We start from the raw sequence: 13,975 nt of genomic DNA, 5'->3' as shown, positions 1-13,975 counted from the left end.
TTGCTGATTTTTTTAAGTGATAAGAAACATGAAAAGCTTCGTAGGGATTTGAATTTTAATCAAAGATTCTGATTCCAAAATTTTTGCTACTGTAAAAGACAGAATTTTTTTCCTGCCATTGAAAAATATATTTTCTCATGTGTACTATAGCCTGCTTTATTGCTAAGAATCTTTCAAAGTTTGATCTTTAAAAATGTAGACCATAAATGCATCTCCCACACTGGCCCAAACAATGTCTTGGATGCAGTAGCTTTTCTTTCTTGACTGCAGAAATAAGTTATAAAAGGTGATGATTGCTTAGCCATTGTTATTAGGAGAACCCAGGTAGACTGATGGGTTCTCGAGAACAACATCCTATGACAAGTTTCTGGAAGGAGCCTTTGTGGAACAGCACTGGTTGATGAGTTCTTAGGAGGTTGACTGAATGAATGCACCTTTAACCTTAGTGCTGGCCAACCTTGCTCAGGCTGGGTCTTCTACTTAATACCAGTCCAACTCATGTTGTGTGACTGCTTCACAAATGCATGATGAAAAATAAAATGGTTTAATTATTTCTGAATTGATGGATCCTTTCAGTTTTGCATTAGCTCTAGACTTTTTACACTGAAAGGGTTATGAAAATCTACTTCGCTCACGTAGTATTGAAGAAACAGACAAGGAGGTTGTGACTTGCTCAAGGTCAAACAACTAGAGGCAGAGCCAGGACTTAAATCCAAATCTGCACAAGCGCTCTTTTTTCCAGGCAAGAAAGCCAAGATCAAGTGTTTTTCATCATCAGAGTGTGAGGGGAAAAAAGTGAGGTCTCTTTCCAAAATGAACCCTATCTTTTCCTGACAGTGGTCTGAGATATCAGAAATAGAATATGTTTGATTATTGATCCTGAATTATCCATATGCATTTGTTTTAAAAATGGTAACCCTTGTTATTTTAGAGTGTGCACGCCTACATGGTCACACCACAATTCATTGAGAATTTAGGACAGACAGGGTATTTATTGGAAAGTCATCTTCTGCTCAGCTCTTAAATGAATCCATTTATCTGTAGCACTGAACTTCATATCTGTCCAAATCTTCTCTTTATATTAGCTATAACTAAAGCTGAACGAGATTTGAAAGCTTTAAAGTAATGTCAGCTAAACTGATAAGACCAATGGCTGACATAAGTCGCTGAATAGCATGGTTAAATGGTCACAGTGTAAACCATACATATCAAATGCCCTGGCACCGCTCTTTTGGAGTGGTCCAGATCCAAAGCAGGGAGCTTTGAAAGGATATAGAACTGAAAAGAATGACCATGAGAGTATTTATGAAAATGAATTTTTACCTTCTACCCTAGGGAGCAGAAAGAGAGGAACAAAGGTAGGTAACTTCAAGAAAAGAGTCAGGTATTTGACTGGGGATCTGCATTTTGTGCTTTGATGGAGTTTGCGGGGTAGATGCCCAGGAGACCCTCCCTAGTAGAGGGGCTTGAGGGAGCTTGCATCGTCCTGTTCAGGGAGGCTGCCCAAGCCTGTGTGAATCCCCATAAGCAATCCCAAGGGCATCGTGGAGTTAGCTTCATTCCAAACGCAGCAAGAACAGCCAAAAGAAAACATGTGATACCAAAAACAGTTTTAAGAGAGGGGCTTGGGGGAAAAGATTGGAATAGGAGGAAGAAGGGGAGGAGAAGAAGGAGAGGAAGAGAGAGAGAGAGAGATCAGTATCAATCTGTGGAATATGTCAGCCTCAAAAATTAAAGCCCTAAGCCACGTGACCTTGATTCTTGAAACACTATCTGTGACCTCAGTTTGAAACTAGTTTATAAAAAAAAAATAGAAGTAATGTGTTCTTTAAAAAAAACATAGGGACACATATTTAGGAAACTTCTCTCTGTCTAGGAACTTTCCCTGGTTCGGTATTCTGGGCTACAAAGCAAGCTACAAAGTTCTTGCATGAGAGTGTAATAATGTAATACCTTTATACAAGCAAAGTCAGGAGCTATCAGCCAACCTCCCAGCTTTTTGATATTATGAAAAAGGTTAGAAGAAAGTTCTTTTTAAAAAAACTGCTTCATTAAATTTGCTAAATTGTTCAGGCATATAGTGAATAACAAAGCAAGTAGAAAGAAGCAACCTTGTTTACAAGTGACTATTAGTTGTTCCTTGATTTAAAGAAATGAGGTTGAGTAACCAACTCCAGCTTGCCATGCAAAAGGCTACCATGTAACAGAAAACTGACTTGGCAAACTGAACAGGACAGTGTTCTGGGTTCAATCATTTTGTGGGTCAGTTAGCTTTGTTGTGCTCTAAATTCTAACCATTTCTCCCATGTATACTGTTGCTTGGAAACAGAAAGTAGAATAATACGTAAGAAACCAAATCCATCCCTACTACTGGAAAAGCAAATGAATGCCCTCAAGTATATGTTTTACATTGGTTGATGGGTGGTAGCATTGTCTTCTTGTACAAAGATTAGCAAAAATACAGTGACCTCTCAGAAAAAGCTCAGAAATTAAAATCAAAATGTATCTAGATCATTGTTTTCTTAAATAGAATATACATACTTACAGACAATGTGTATCATAATTTGTGGAAGAACTCACAGGAAGATACATTAGATTCAGTTCAACAGACTTTTTAATGTTGCCACAAAAGCAGCAGGAGACAATATTTATAGCTTCTTTACTGGTGGTAGACCTCATAAGTTGGCTTCAATCAAGCATCACCCCCACCCCTAAGTTTCTTTTTTTTAAGTCTAAGCCTTCATAAATGCATACATGTACAGTTTTAATTTGGATTCAAAATAGGTTCTTGGATGAAAAATGTCATACATTTTTTGTGTAGTTGTATAAGTAACATTTAGCTAAAGATAGAAGGTAAAACTTCTTTTAAGTGGAACAAACGGATATGCAGGTATAGTTTTACTTTTAGAGCTATGGTTAAATACCATATTTACTTCCCTAGGGGGTTACTAGCATATTGGGTTACCAATCTATAATGCATTTACCCAAAATGGTAAAAGTATATGTAACCTCTTAGGTCTGTGTTGACATATATATGACATTACAACACTTTGAAATGTTGTGATTGATCCCATTTAACTCAGTGGGCCATGAGGAAGAGTCAATTTCAGAATGATTAATGAAGGGCAGGGTAAAACTCAGGAAGCTCCAGAAAAAAGAGAAACTGCTTGATCCTCCAGGGCAGCCATCTTCTCTGGTTCCCTTATAAAATTGAGTAAAGTAGATCAAATCCCCTCAGCTTCCCAAGGTTCAGATCTAATAAGTGGCATAGTATTATATCCAGTTATGCACCCATGTACATCTTTTAGGATTTCTGACTTAAGGTGACACAAATGTCTCAAGGAAGAGCTCAGACCTTTTTCAGGAAGCGTTGGAGAACACATTTCAAATTTGAAATACTAAGCCCTGAAATTTTTCAGATGAAATACTAAGCTCTGAAAATTTTCAAATGGATGTTGGCATAAAGTTTATCAAGGAGGGGAAGGCAGCCTTCAGTCTCAACAGAATGTACTGTTTGCAGGTCAATTGCTGAGCCATTGACTGAATAACTGAATGTCAAATCAAATTTTGTTGCTATAACAACCAAACTAACTGGCCCATTAAGGGTTGATCCTGGTCAGTAATCCAATCTGTTGTTCAGAGTATGACTGTTTTGAATGTCCCCAAAACTAATTTCATCAGGAGACTATTGAATTGGTGCCATCAGGTCTCAGAATGTTGAGAAAGGACCTACTGAGACCTTCGGTTTCTTTCCTGAGTGTAGAATGACACAGAAACAAAACAATTCATATATTTGTTTTCTACTTTTGTTCTCCAATTATGGCATTTGGCATTTGGGGGGCACTTTAAAAGTGGAATGAATACTTTGGGTTAAATTGAACACAAATAGAGAAAAGCCAACAGTAAAAGGACTTTATTTTCTCCAGTCACATTTCAAAAATCTACATTTATTTATAAATATCAGAGCTATAAGAGGAAACATAAAAAAGTAAACATATAAATTAGAATGCTTAAACCTGCTAGTAATTAAAGAAATGAAAATTAAAATGATAATAGGGATCCTGTGAGCTTGGGCCAGAAGATCAAGCAGCTGTGGCAGCTGCCAGGAGATTGGCATTGTAAATGTGTAGAGTCATTTTGAAAAACAATCTGACAATAAATTTTAAGAACCAGAAAATATTTCCCTACCACTGAAAATTTTTATCCTAAGGCAACAGTTCACAAGAAGAAAAAGGTTACAGTTGTGAAAACGTTTGTGGCAGACGGATTGGTTCATCCTTGTAAAAATGTGGGAGGACTCGAAATGTTACACTTCAGAGGAATGGACAGATAAGATCATAGTTCTTTTTTATTTGTTTATTTATTTATTTATTTATGGCTGTGTTGGGTCTTCGTTTCTGTGCGAGGGCTTTCTCCAGTTGCGGCAAGTGGGGGCCACTCTTCATCACGGTGCGTGGGCCTCTCACTATCGTGGCCTCTCTTGTTGTGGAGCACAGGCTCCAGACGCGCAGGCTCAGTAGTTGTGGCTCACAGGCCTAGTTGTTCCGCGGCATGTGGGATCTTCCCAGACCAGGGCTTGAACCCGTGTCCCCTGGATTGGCAGGCAGATTCTCAACCACTGCGCCGCCAGGGAAGCCCCCATAGTTCTTTTTTGTTTTTTTAAAGCTCAAGCATTCAGTTTACTTACAGAAATTATACAATTATACATTGCTTCACAAAGGCAGCAAACACAAGATCATAGTTCTTGATAGAATATTACTAAGCAGCCATGAAAAGTTTTAAGTATGGGCAACGCGAAGAATGTTAAGTGAAAAAAAAGGAATACAAAATCTCTATATTCGTCATGATTACAATATGTGGTATATGTTTATATACGGACAAGAAGTGAAGTGAAACAGAAGAAATAAAAATCAGTTGTCTTTGAGTGGAGAAAATTGGAGTCATATAGATTGAGCCCTAAATATATATATATGAGCAAATGTATCTCTTCTGAAATCACTAGGTATATGGTATTATAATGAAGTTAAAACACTAAATGAACCAAAAATGTTATATTGTAAACTTTGGAGCATTTTGAATTTGAGACTTAGAGAACAGTGAGAAGCATAAACCTAAAAATGTTCCTTATAGCTATGCTTTTGCTTTCAACCCCTTTTCTTTCCTTTTTTTTTTTTTTATTACAAAAGCAACATAAAATACACAAAAAAAGCCAAAAGAACAATCCATCATTCATCCCCACCCTGTCTCTCACTTTATTCCAACCCTCCTACCATGAATACTATTTAGTGACTTTATACAAAGTAGTCTGAATTTGTAAAGCCAACTTCTATTGTTAGACAGTTTCTTTCCTTTTTTCCATCATTTACTAGCAGCGAGTAGCCACTACCATTTATTGATTCAGGCAAAGTGCCAGTTACTGTACTCTTAGTTGTTGGGCTAATATCAAGTAGCTGATGAGAGAGAGAGATATCTTAGTCCCACTTTTATAGAAATGAGAGAGCTGATGTCCACAATTACCTGCTAGGAAGCGGTAGGGCTGGGAACCCAAAGCAGTTCTGACTGCAGAGTGCATGCTCTTCAACACTAGTGTCTGTTGTAAGCAGTACCACACTTATAGCAGGGCAGCCTTGGGAGCCAAGAAGGGGACCAAGCTTCAGCACTCTTTCTCCCGTGGGACTTGCTTTGCAAATCCCTCTGTAGTGGCTGGGACCAGCCAAGCAGGCAGGGCCAGCAGGAGGATGTCCCCCCCCAGACCTGGTCTGCACGTGCCTCTGTCTCCTTGTTTCCTGCTTTGGTGCTTTCTCCCACTCTCAGGCATGCGCTCTCAGGTGTTCTAGGACTCCTACTCACAACTTGAGGTTATCTCTTGATGGGCCTGTGGTTAGAGCAGAGTGACTGGCTGCAGGTCACTCCTGCTGGTCAAAGTGGCATTTTTCCTTCACAGGATCGTGAGCAATTCTAACAATAACACTGGGATGTCAGCTCGTGGTCCTCCTGAAAGCCACTCGGATCCTAAGATGTATTATTATTTTTACCATGGCTGAGGCAATCTTACCATGCTGTGTAAATTTTGGAGAATCCCATTATCATAGCATCTAAGATAGGAAATGGATACTTATCAGAACCATAGCTGAGCTCCCCTCAGCATGCATTGGATTACCCTCCTTTTACATCCTAAGAGCCCCCTGGCGTGCCTTGACCCAGACTTCTCCAAAAGAGACCACTCCTTCCACTATCTTCACTCACGAGGAAACTGCCAACTGCTTTCTTCTGTCTCCATCAGGCAGACCTGGGTTAGAATCCTAATTCTGTCCCATACCAGTCGTACCAGTCCTTTACCAACTCTTCATTTCTGTGTCCGTAAAATGAATACATCGACATCTAATTCACAGAGTGTGTAAAAATTGTTTAACCTACTGCCTGGTACACATAGGTCCTTGGACTGGTAGATATCCATATAAGCTTTATTTACCATTCCACCTGAACAGAAGCTAGGATTCAGCCATTCTCAATCCTGCCCTCTCTATACCCTAGAATTCCTTCTTTATTCTCTACCCTACTCACCATGCACATTCCTGGCCTTCACTCGCTGCCACCATCTGCTTTCCATGTTTCCATTCCAATACTGCTAATTACAGTATTATGCTGGCAGCTACTAACTCATGCTACATAATCTGTGCTCTCTGACCTCAGTCTGCTTGGTCCTCATTGCAAGTTTTATTTCTCTCCTGCTAGATTGAAATTGCCATAGTAACTTCCCCAAATCGACATTCTTTTAAAGAACCCAGTTGCATGCCCACCTTCTTTACTCTCAACAGATTATCTGGCCTCCTGTTACGAAGAAGATCACCACTGTATAGCAAAGGGTGTGACAGCATAAATCAATACTGTAATAATCTTGCTAAAGCATCCCTATTAGAAGAACTATTATTTCTCTCCTGAAAATCATTCAGTGTCTGTCCTCACATACAAAGCAATATCATGATCATGATTTTGGTTTGATTTCATTTCCTTTTTCTGAACCCTACATGTCAACCAATCTCAACAGGAACCCCAAATCTCTTTCTATTCCATCTTTGTACCGACATTATGACCATTTCTTTTTTTTTAGAATGTCATTCCCCGGCATTTTCTATGTATCAAAATTCTGCCCGTCCTTCAGCACCATAATTAAAATTTCATATGCTCCATAAAAAACCTTCTGTGATTATTCCAGCTCACTTTCCTATTTTAAAACATATTGCTCTTTGTTCTACTTGTAGGGTGCATTCCACTCTTTATTATGTCATTTGCCTACGTTGCATCCCTCCTCTGAGAATATAAGCTTCTTAAGAAAATGCAACCAGGAGTTACATATATTTATAAGTTCTTAGGAAGCCATTGTTGGAGTAGTTCACAGCCAATGAAGAGGGCAGGTTTAAAGGACCCCCTGTACTCTTTTCCTTCTCGCTGTCTTTGAAGTCTCTTTGAAGTGAAAGAAACCTCTACCCAGAGAAAAGCTCCTCAGGGAAACAGGTCAGATGAGGATGAGGTCCTGTGTGCTCCAGTAGGGATCTTTGGAACTGAAGAGACAGAGCAGAGGGAAGAGGGTACACTTGAAACGTGGTCCAGAGGGCTTTGCTGTCTCCTATTGCTAAACAGTGTCAATGACCCTGTAATTTTCTCTGAGGCTGAGAAGTCACTTCAGTCCCAACCTTCGGGTTTTACAGATAACTCTGCCAAGAAAAGCTGCTTCTGCCTGGAACTTGATTCATGGTGATCTCAGTTTGAGTGTCTCACAAACTGAGAAATGCAAAATCCTAGTCAATATGCCTCATGTCACGCCCTTTTCCTTAAAGAGCTTGGGATAAGCACAGAAAGAATAGAGAGCCAGAAAGGAAGATAAAAAAAGCACTGATTCAAAATGCATGTGTGTGTATACATATATATCACCCTTAATACCAGCAGCACCATCAGAACAAGACTTTTTGTCCTTTATTAGATCTCATCGTATGCATGGAGACTCTTTGGAACAAGCATAATCTTCCACTACAATGTTGAGCTAAGCCTTCCAATAAAAATAAAGCCTAAGTTCTTAAGCAAAATGCTGTACAATCTTGTATTTCTCATTGCGTGTTTCTTAGCTACAACATTAATCCCAAATAGTTTTTAGAATCTCCTCTCCATCAAAAATAGAGGGAGATCTGAATACATCTTTTTAAAGTATCCTATTTACAATCAGAAAGGTGCCTCTTTACTTCTCTTTCTATGAAACAGTGACATCTACTGCTCGGTGGGGCTAATCCTGGGGGATATTCTAAGGCTAGAACCACCAGTGATTCAGCTCTTCTGCCTTTGGAGTCAGAGGCAGGACCACAGTCACTATCTCTTCCACTTCCCCGTCCTGCTTAGGCCCCTCCACAACACTATAATGTTTGAACTTCTGCACAAATTGCATTCTCTTCTTTCTGGATTAATTCCTTCTATAACAATTCTGTCACAAAGTCTTTCCTCATACCGAGCCCAAACTTGTTTCTTTTTAACATGTAACTTTCTCTTAGCCTTATCCTTGGACTAGTGTTCAACAAGTAAAATTCCTTTTCCACATGACAGCCCTAAAGACAAAAAGTTGTCGTATCCCATCAGTTTTCTTTTTCCACCTAAATAATGTCACTTCCTTTGGCCCTCCTGGATATTATTTTAAGCCCCTCTCTACATCTTTCCTAGTCTCTACATGTTCTTCTATTGATTCACATACATCAGAAAAATAAAAGTGTGCATGCCACCAAAGGTCTATCATTATATAAATGAGTGACTTCATCCTTAAATGGCAGTCATGGCATAGTGGGTAAGCAAGTGGAATTTGAAGAGAGAAGACCTGGGTTCAATCCTGGCTCCTCCACATAAGCTATAGGTCTTATGCAAATTACCCAGCAGTTCCAAACCTTTATTTACTAGGCTGTAAAATGAACGTGACAATAATAGCCACCTAGTAGGTTTGCTCCAAGGCTTAAAATGAAATTCAATGAGGCATTGTGTGAAGAGCACTTAGCACAGGTAATCTGAGTACACAATAAATGGAAGCCTTCTTGGTATTAACCAGCTGCTGCTAAACTATATAAACAAACATGAGAAAAGTTGAGAAGAAATGGGAAGTAAGAAGCAAAAGAGGAAATAGAAGAAATAAGGAATGCGCAGCATGTTTTAAATTAACTACAAAATGTAAAGTTTCTTAAAGTCTGAGCCAATTTTATGCATATCCTATGTGCCGAGCTCATATCCAGTGTCTGGCATATAAAAGCAGATTAGTAAGTGTTTTCTGGATGAATGAACTTCATATAGATCAAAATATACTATGCAGCAATGGAGAAAAACATCATAAAGTTAGTATTATAGCAACATTTCCTATATGAAACATGATACAATATAAAAAGCCCAAATATAGCAGATGTTGAGCCATGCCTAGGTTGCATGGTACATTTAGTAACCTGAAAGAAGCTATTCATTCAGCAATTTTTATTCATTTGGAAACAGTTGGATCCATATTGCATGCATACATCAAAGTCTTTTCGACATAAGCATCATGAACAAAAATTCATTTTAGTGACTACCTATGTTTAAGCATAAGTGCTAAGAATACAAAGTATAAATTATCATTTCTTCCCTAGAGGCATTTACAATATAGTTGAGAAAATAATTAAGTCACATAAAATGATCACTAAAAATACAAAGAATAAAAGAGTCATACAGCCAGTAGTAGCCAAATCATTCTAGCAGATGTCTCACATCATACCTCATAACCAATGGAGTCATTTTCCATTATACATGAGTCAAGCCCACCAATTTTGGAGGTTTATTTTTCCCACTGTAAGTCAGGTAAAGTGCCTAAAGAAGGATAGGAAAACAGGGAAATTTGAAAGTATTTGAATGAACTTGGAGACAGTTCCTAATGCAGTTGCTAACCACATAGCACTCAGAGAATTAAAGTTCTTCAGTGGTCTCAAGGAAAGCAAGCTGGATTCCATAGTAAGCTGGTGTCCCAGATAAAGGAATTACATTTGCTTGTTTATGTTCTCAGTGTAACCTCTCTTTGTTTGGTCTCACCATTTGCCTAATGAAGAGAGGAATAACTGTGCTGTCTGAATAACAGAATCATCATGAAAATTATATGAAACAATGCAATAGAAAGGCCTTTGAAAATCTTGCTGTGCATATGCAGATTCAAAATATACAAAGAATTCTTAAAATTCATTGATAAAAACACAAACGATCTGTTGGAGATGGCAGTCTCATGCACTCAGTGTTTCTGCCCCCACTTGTCTGCACAAGGATGGGCTTTGGGCCTGGAATGCTTCCTTACCAAGAGTTAAAGTGCCCACACAGCCTGTGCTGGACTTATCACCTTGTGTGGAAATATACTTCCTTGTTTCAGGCTTAGTGACTACTCTTTGTCTTTGCTTAAAGAGTGTGTGTCATATGGCACTTGGCCAACCCCACTGCTTTATCTGTTCTCCAAGCAAGAATGGATGGGGTTCCTTGCATTGTAGCAAGAGAAGGGGAAAGACCTTCTGGCCATGGGGTACCAATACCCACTACTGAAGCTGATCTAGCTCTGTCTCTTTTCTATCTAAGTAAAGTGTGGCGCCATCCAGTGATTGACTGTGTTGTGTTTTCCTTGGTGACTCTGATACCAAGATGCAAAGGGCAGAATTGTTTGGACTTTTACTCCTGGTGATTGACATAGTGATGAACTTTACTCTTCTCCATGTATTATAGAAATAAGCTCTCAATCCATGAAAATACATGGAGGAAACTTAAATGCATATTACTAAGTGAAAGAAGCCAATCTGAAAAAGCCATATACTATATGATTCCAACTATATGACATTCTGGAAAAGGCAAAACTATGGAGACAATAAAAAGATCAGTGGTTGCCAAGGGTTAGGGCAGAGGGAGGGATGAATAGGTGGAACACAGAGGATATTTAGGACAGTGAAACTACTCTGTACAATACTGTAATGGTGAATGCATGTCTTTATAAATTTATCCAAACCCATAAAATGTACAGCACCAAGAGTGAACCCTAATCTAAACTATGATTGTTAGGTGATAATGATATGCCAGTATAGGCCCATCAGTTGTAACAAATGTACTACTCTGGCGGGGGATGTTGATAACGGCGGGGAATCTATGTATGTATTGGGGCAGGGAGTGTATGGGAATCCTCTGTATCTGCCACTCAATCTTGCTGTGAACTTAAAACTACTCTAATAAATAAAGTCTATTAAGAAAAGTCAATAACCTGGCCAACTTCCCTTTTACCCCATCTGCTTTTTCAATATCTTCCACATGGTAAACTGTATACACACCAATCACGTTTAAAACCATGGAATTAAAAAGTGTCTGTTACAGTTTATTTCCGTGTGCCTTTGCTTAAAGGACAATTATTCAGATGGGGGTCAAAAAGTAAAGTGAAGTAGAGATTAACAGTCAAAACCTTAAAGGTTCCATTTAAATTAAATGATCTGGATAATTTATTTGGCAAATAAGTAGTAGCACTGGAATTTTAGATAAGTTAGATGTTGAATTTGAGGGTCCCACTTGCCTAGTTATAGCAACAATTAAACTAGTTTACCCTAAAAAATTGAGTTGCTAAGGTAAGCTGAACTTTGCATGACCATATGGGCATTAGTTGAAAGGGTCTCATTACACACCTTGGTCTATTTTGGTTAAGATAAACATGAACGTTTTTCATATTTGCTAAGATTCTTTAAATTCTTTGGGGAATTCCAAGTCATATAGTATTTAATATCAAGTGTTGTTCAAAGAAAATGATCTAATGCCAAGGACGCTTAGAAGGGCTTTCAGAAATACATTAGACTTGAGCAGTAAAACAAAAGTAAATGTATTATCAAAAGAAGAGAAAGAAAAAATCATGAGAGTTTTGAAAGGGAGGTTACGCAGAGCTTCTTCTAAGTTGGTCTTTGAAAAGGAACGTGTTGGTCTTCATTTTACAACAAAACTGCTAAGGGAGTACTTGGGGAAAATTGAAAATATACATATCAACAATTCCAGATAACATGGTTTTGAAGGTTAACTGTTGGCCAAGGAAATAAAAACAGTGGAATGAATGACAAGCTAAGTGAATGTCTAACAGTTGTTGATGCTTCGGAAGTCAAACAGAAACCAAAGGGAATGGAGAACATAGGTCCAAGAAAAGAATCAATGTGGCAAAATAGGAAATGTGTACTTTTGGAACGACTGTCAAAAAAACAAAAACAAAAACCACAAAACAAAACCCTGCTATACCTCTTTGAATAACATGGAACAGAAGCAGTAAAGGCCAAAGGGTCTCTGTTATGTTTAGCTATGTAACTTGTAAATAAGGACTCTTGATTTTAACAGTTAATACTGTCCACATATAAAACACTTAATATTGACAACATTGCTGATCTATTGATGTATATAATGATTGGGTGTTAGAAATTGGTCACATCAAAGGTTCTTGAAGAAAAATGAAATAGGACCTTTTTTCTTAAGGGAGAAAATAAATTTATAGATTTTTAACATCTGGAGCCTCATGGGAAATAAGCAAGATGCATGTTTAAGGAATGTCAATCCAGACAATTACAAATGCCTTTCTTTTTAAAAAATGGTCTGTCATAAAATGGTGATATGAAACCTTTACTATTGAGTATTGTATTCTACTGGAAATTTCTCAGGCCGTGGAATTAGGCAGCTAAGGTTACTTGCTGCTCATTATTATGCATATTGTACAAGTAACAACCTCTGTGAACCTCAATTTCCCCATCTGCAAAATGGGGATGATGAAAATATTTATAGTGTTCTGTCAGGGAATAACATCTGCAGAGTGCCTAGCTCATGTCTAGTTAGCATGAAACATTGGATGAAGACAAACTTTATAAAGAGTTTGGTGTTATGGTTTTAAATATTGGCTTAAATATTGAAATGAGAAAATTCTAACATCAATACGTATCGGGAAAGTTTTGGAATCTGACCCAAGATATTATGAAGAGATCTTTTACCCAATGGGAAGCTTAGATTCAACATACGATAGTGGAGGGCAGCTACTAGAACAAAGAAATCTATTTCATCATGACACTCCAATGAATTTAAATTCTTCAGTCAACTCATTGCAAATATATGTTTGTTTAATATATGCTCTAAATAATAGCAACTTATCAAGTTACTCAATATCCTGAAGAATAAGACTTTTGAAACATGAATACAATCTCACAGGAGAATAAAACATGTGCCTTAGAGAAAACATAAACTGTTCTTGTAAAGGATACCTTCCTATTATATTTTATATGTTTATGTTATTAAAAGAAACATGCTTAGTTTTTTCATCTAGAGCATTGCATAATGACCGGTAAGCATTTTTTTCTGTAATTATTCTGCTACGATATGAATAATCAACAGGCACAGAAATTAGTTTCACTGAAAGGGAAGGAATCCAAATTGTGAGAAGAATGATACTATTGTTAATTTCCATTTTCTATTGAAAATAAGAACAAAAATGAAAACATCAAAAAAAATTGCCATTGTATTTTCTGCTGCAGAGAGAATTCTTTGAAAATTCTGTCTTTATAGCATTTATTCAACAGCATTGTCAGAGCTTTGCATAGTGAATTCTATGGAATACGAAAGCAAGAGAATGGCAATAACTTGCTGTCCCATAACTTAAGACTCCCACTGTTATCAACTGCTGCTCCTCCCCTTCTTACTGGCAGGAGAATATATCTCAAGCAGTGGTCCCACCAAAGATCACAATCCCAATAATATTTAACCAACACAACCCTATTTATTTGTGAGCTCTGAGGAATAAATACCCTATTGACCCCTCACATCAGGGATCTTCTGCAAGAAAATCTAATGAAAAAGAAAGTATTGATTATTCTTTTAGTATTAAGCCAGTATCTCCAGTCATCTGTTTACAAAGAACATTGGCTAGTGGATTATGTCTTTTAGACAG

At 37.8% G+C, this 13,975-nt stretch overlaps 1 protein-coding gene across 8 annotated transcripts in view; it reads left to right on the top strand.

Moving 5' to 3' along the window:
- LOC309609781 (uncharacterized protein) overlaps positions 1–13,975 on the top strand; it is a 121,055-nt gene that overhangs the window by 85,239 nt on the left and 21,841 nt on the right. For 6 of the 8 annotated variants that reach the window (XR_014233565.1, XR_014233566.1, XR_014233567.1 and 3 more), the window contains one exon: positions 1–13,975. This exon is cut by the window's left edge; it is cut by the window's right edge. The exons of the other annotated variants lie outside the window; for them this stretch is intronic. The gene's annotated coding sequence lies outside the window, so the exon portion shown is untranslated. 8 annotated transcript variants of the gene reach the window in all.

The sequence above is a fragment of the Balaenoptera borealis genome (genome assembly GCF_965194805.1).
Source record: "Balaenoptera borealis genome assembly, chromosome: 13".
Lineage (NCBI taxonomy): Eukaryota > Metazoa > Chordata > Mammalia > Artiodactyla > Balaenopteridae > Balaenoptera > Balaenoptera borealis.
Note: the sequence above shows the minus strand (reverse complement) of the source record. Positions and strands in the feature narration are given on the sequence as shown.